This window comes from Peromyscus eremicus, chromosome 1 (assembly GCF_949786415.1).
Source record: "Peromyscus eremicus chromosome 1, PerEre_H2_v1, whole genome shotgun sequence".
NCBI lineage: Eukaryota > Metazoa > Chordata > Mammalia > Rodentia > Cricetidae > Peromyscus > Peromyscus eremicus.
In genome coordinates, this window is record NC_081416.1 from 112,957,498 (window position 1) to 112,963,533 (window position 6,036).

A 6,036-nucleotide genomic window follows, 5' to 3' on the forward strand; every position below is an offset into this window, starting at 1 on the left:
AAATTTCTCTGAGCCTGAGGTGAGGGATATGATATAGACATCCTATTTAGGGCTGAGTGTTAAAAAGTCTCTCTCACTCGCTGCATGTTGTCTAGTTGTGAGTCTGTATTTCTTCCCATTTGCCACAAGAAGAAGCTTCTCTGATTATGCTGAGCAAGGCAATGATATATCGGTATAGCAGAATGTCATAAATGTTATAAATGATCTTATTAATATTTTTTAGAAAATTCACATTTATTTTACCCAAGGTTCACTGGCTATCTAGTCTTAGCTTCTCGATCACCAAAATGGTGTCTGGTATGGGCCTTCAGGCTAATCATATATTGGCTCATTACTGCCGCAAGTTTTTTATGCCATTACTCTAGCCATCTTGTAGGTAGGACAACATTTAGATCAAAGGGTTTGAAGTTATATTGGTGTTTACTTTTCTTCTTTGGTAGCATGTCAAGTGCCTTCCTGTACTAAAAATTCTAGCATGTAGGAAGGAAGACTTATGTAGGCACCAACTGCAATACTACATATTCATTGAGTTTTGTAGGTTTTATCCTAATCAGTGGGGCTTTGCTGTCAGTGTGTGGAGAGCAACTTATAGTCTTAGTCTTGTCAACAGCTTGGTATTTTTGGGATTTCCATCCAACACCTTTGGCCGATAACTCTATTTCTGTTACCAATCCCCAGACTGGAGGATGTGTTTGGAGACAAGAGATGTTCATCTGGGGCTCTGTCTTCCCAGATATTTGATGATTTCACTTAGATCCTCTTCATATGAATTTATATTTGAGTCTTCAGATTCCATTGATCAACATGTTTGTTTTTGGGCCAATACCATGCTTTTATTACTATAGCTTTGTAGTACAACCTGACATCTGGATTGGTGAAAACTCTTTTGGTTATTTTATCATTGAGAATTAGTTTTGTTTTCCTGAGTTTTTTGTGTGTGTGTTTCTAAAAAAAGCTGAAAATTCTCCTTTCAAGATAGGTGAGGAATTGTGTTGGAATTTTGAGGGGAATTGCTTTGAATCTATAGATAACTTTTGGTAGGAAATGCCAATTTTACTATGCTAATCTTATGCATCAATGAATATGGGAGACCTTTTCATCTTCTGATATCTTCTTCAAATTCTTCAGAGAGATGAAATGCTTATCATCAAGACTTTTACTTGCTTGGTTAAAATGATTTCAAGGAATTTTGTGTAATTTGAGACTATTATGAATGATATTGTTTCTCAAATTTCTTTTTGTTTTTTGTTTTTTTCTAGTTTTGTTTTCAAAACATCCTGACCATGTTTCTGCCCCCTTCACTCTTCCCTATCTACCCCCAAATTCTGCTCTCCCTCTGATCAAATTTTCTTCCCTTTCCCTTTACAAAACAGCAGGCCTCCCAGGAATAACCACCAAACATGTAAATATAAGGTACAATAAGAGTAGGTACAAACCCTCATATCAAGGCTGATGAGACAATCCAATAGGAAGAAAAGGGTCCCAAGTAAAGGTGAAAGAGTCAAAGACACCCTCACTTCCACTGTTAGGGATCCCACAAAAACACCAAGTTAATAACCATAACATGCATAAAGACAACATAGCACAGATCTTTTCGTCTCTATGATTGCTGCTTCAGTCTCTGTGAGCCTCTATGAGCTATAATTAGTTGAGGTCTGTGGGCAGTAATCTCCTGCTATCCTAAAACCTTCTTGCTCCTCCATTTCTTCCTCCCCCTCTACCACAGGGTTCTCCAAGCTCAAAGGAGTGGGACCTGATAGAAATCTCCAATTGGGGCCCTCTCTGCCTAATGTTTGGCTGTGGGTCTCTGTATATGCTCTCATCATCTTCAGGCAGGCACCTCTTTCATAAGGATTTGGCTTAGCACCTATCTATGAGTATATAGTGATATTACTAGGAATCATTTTATTGATTTTTTTCTATCATAGATATCTAGGCTATTCAGCCTCCAGTTTCAGGTCATCCATGCAGTATCATGCATGCCTCAAATTTAACCCATCTTTGATTGGCCATTCCCAAAGTTCTGTGCCTCCATTGCCACAGTACACCTTGCAGACTGGACAGGTTCAAAGCTTTTGTGGCTGGGTTGATGTCCCTGTCCCTACTCTGAAACATTGCCTTGTTTCAGAAAATGTTCTTTCTCAGTTTGTTTGCCTTTTCTATACAAGAATGCTACTAGTTTCTGTGAGTGAATTTTATATCCATTACCTGGCAGGTAAAAGTTTTTGGGGTCATTTATATAAACTATATCCCATTAGCAAATGAAGGTATTTTTTACTTCTTTCTAATATATATCCCTGTGATCTTTATGGGCTTGTTGCTTTACCAAAGACTCCAAGTAGTATATTTAATTAGTAGGTAGAGAATAGATGGCCTTGGCTTGTTTTTTTTTTTTTTTATTTTATTGGAATTGCTTTGAGTTTCTCTCATTTTAACTTCATGTTGGTTTTGGCCTGACACAAATTGCCTTTATTATGTTGATGTATGTGCCTTGTATTAAGACTTTTTAACAAGCAATGAAAGAGCCTATTGCAGCAGGGGTTTTGAGATTGTGGTCCATGGAATGGATGAGAACAGTCTAATTGCTTTGGGGCACAAAGACTGGGTGATAACTTCTCATTCTTCCTTAAGGAAAAGACTGAACAACCTGAAACAGTTTCAGGGAAATTAATTCCTGATGGACTGACCCTTCTAAGTCAGTAGGAATACTTGGTTATCTTCTTCTGAAATCCTCACAAATAGCAGGGGTTAGTAGACTATATAAGAGGTACAGGTGACATGTAGGGAACTAGGAATAAAGAATTCTCTATGTGTAACCAGTTCACTGGGTAATTTAGAACTATGTTCTTAGAGGATTTAATGAAAGGTTAATCCAGCAGAGATGTTGAGACTGGTATGGAACTTTGCTTTAGTGTCTTTGTTCACCTCTCCATTGGAGAAAGATCTTCATAAATTAGGAAAGGCTTTGGTTTATCTCAGCTTTTTGGACAACAATGTAAAGAGAATTTTTTTTTAATTTTTATTTTGCAATACAATTCAGTTCTACATATCAGCCACAGATTCCCTTGTTCTTCCCCCTCCCGCTCCCCTCACCTTCCCCCCAGTCTGCCCCCCATTCCAATCTCCTCCAGGGCAAAGCCTTCCCCACAGACTGAGATCAACCTGGTGGACTCAGTCCAGGTAGGTCCAGTCCCCTCCTCCCAGGCCGAGCCAAGGGACCCTGCATAGGCCCCAGGTTTCAAACAGCGGACTCATGCAATGAGCACAGGACCCGGTGCCACTGCCAGGATGCCTCCCAAACAGATCAGGCCAATCAACTGTCTCACCCACTCAGAGGGCCTGATCCAGTTGGTGACCCCGAATTTTTAAGGTGAGAGAGCAACCTAGAAGGAATAGTAAGCATTTAAACAGAGGGTGATTTATGGCTGGGTTACTTTCAAACAAATATTACAAAAATTGTCATCAAGCTAGACTTCCTAATGAAAAAATGACAAAAACACAAACTGTGTGCTAAGGAGCTTTTGGAAGGAATGTAAAGCCTGAGGCATAATTTCCGTAAGGTATCTGTGATAAAATAATACAGAGGAAAGTGATCAAGCCTCTCCTACAATTGGGAAATTATCTCTTCAGTGTAAAAGGGGTACATTTCCCTCCAACAAAAGGTTATGCTAGGGGCAGGGATATTTTGTCTAGGCAGGGTGTGGTTAATAGAGTATTAAAAATTATAGCCACAGCCACCACACCAACTCAATGACACCCAGACACAGGGAGATAGCAGGTGAATCAGGAGAATAAAGCCATGTTCATATTTGGCCCTCCATAGGTCTGATTTGATTAAGTCCAACTCAGAGTTCATTATGGTTAGAGAAATGTATGGAACTTAGGGAAGAGCTCTAGCATATGTAAATAAAATAGGTAGGAGAGAAATTCTGAGAATTACAGAGCATATAATACATTAGCACTGCTTACCTATGCTTTGTAAAAAAAATTGATCTTTGGAGAAAGCAAGTGATAAAATGGATGAAACCTTTCCATGCTCTTATTAGAACATGTTTACATTCACTGTTACCATCCCCTTAGTTTTGAATGTCTAGAGTCACCTGATACTTGCTGAAACAGATGACTGTAGATGTAACCAACCTTCTTATTAAATAAGAAACACAGAACCAATGCAAAGAAGAAAGCCAAGAGGTCAGAGCTAAGAGCTAAAACCTTACCCTTCCTCCTGCAGTGGTCCTACCTCTCAGAACTCACTACCCCTGTGTTAATGTCTTTATATAGTGTTCCTGTTCTGCCTTCTCATTGGTTGTAAACCCAACCACATGACTGCCTCATCACGGCCTGTCTGTATAGGCCTCCAGGTTTTCCTTGCTTGGTATTGAGATTAAAGGCATGTGTGTCCAATAATGGCTGTATCCCTGAACACACAGAGACTTACCCAGCTCTGCATACCAAGTGCTGGGATTACAAGTATACGCCACCACTGCCCTGCTTTCCTATGGCTTGCTAATAGCTCTGACCCCCGGGCAACTTTATTTATTAACATACAAATAACATTTTAATACAAATAAAATATCACCATATTTCCCCTTTTCTATTTTAATAAAAAGGAAAAAAGAAAAAGCTTATAACTAACATAAGAAAAACTATATACAAAAGTACAATAACTATATACAATATATACAAGTAATAAATACCTAAACAATGTCTAGTTCATTTGTATTTGACAAATTCAGAGAAAATAATTCCATTATCTATTCTATTGTATCTAATTCACTTTCTATCCTAATTAATCGTCAACTATAACTAACTAATCTTCAACTCCCTCAGAGACCCAAGAAGGAAATAGTATTAGCTAACAAAAAAATAAAAACAGGAAGTATATGCAAGCAACTTCCAAAAACTTGTGAGTTGACAGAAACAGCCAGCTGCCTGGACAATCATCTGAGGTTTCTCCGCAGTGTTGGGGCATCATCTTCAGCCTATAGGCTTAGCGTATCTGACAGACTCATTTGTGAAGTAGAATGTACACAAGGTCAACAGTTCAACCTCACATTGGGTGAGAGCAGTCTATATACCAGAAATACCTGAATTTTACTAGTTTCATGTCATGATTCAGGATTTTAAATTCTGGAAATTGTTGATGTTTTTTTAATTCAGCTGTCCATTCTTCTTGGCTATGTGTGTATGTGGCTTCATTTCAGCATCCCGTTCTTCTCCACATCCCTCTATTAAATGCCATTCTTCTGTTGAGAGGTGTGAGCTTAATTACTCTTCAAGAATAACTGTTTCAGCTACCTCCCCATTACACATCAGAAGCCATCGGCCCACTGCCTGTTCAGCTGCCTTTGAAGAAAAGGGCACTGTACCTTTCCCGGATTACGAAGGCCACTTCAGGGATGGTGCCATATTGTCCTGGCCTCAGAAGATGCCTTTTAATAAAGCCATAACCACACTTGTTTTGACAAGAATCAGTAGTCCTTTGTTTCATGTCTTGTCTGTCCTGTTCGTCAGCAGTTGATTCGAGGATACTTTGTTGTCCAGTGGCTAACTTTTGCTACAATGAAAGTTAACTCCAATTACAGTTTTTTCAATGCCCATATTTTTTCTGAAGTAGATTGGTACTGTCAGGAGCCGACATGTCTCATAGTCATAACAAAAAAGAAAATTTTTCTAAGTTATTAAAACATTTTAAATGCCATATTCTGTAGATCTCTGAAGGGTTTGAAGATAACCTGTCTATCTAAAATATATCTACTCAATCTTGAAAACATACCTAATATAACTACAAGTTCTATTATAATGTCTAACTACTAACTTTCATTTCTTTATATCCTAATAGTTGGTAATAACAACATTCAAGGATTAGAAAATTGCATTACATTGTTAAATGAATGGTACAATTAGAAATATACATATAGCATTTTCTAATAATATCAATTTCAATATATATAATTTATATACACTATAAAACAATCCAATCCAATGTAAAGTATTTACATTTTTTTCTTTCTTTCTTTCTCTCTTTTTTTTTAA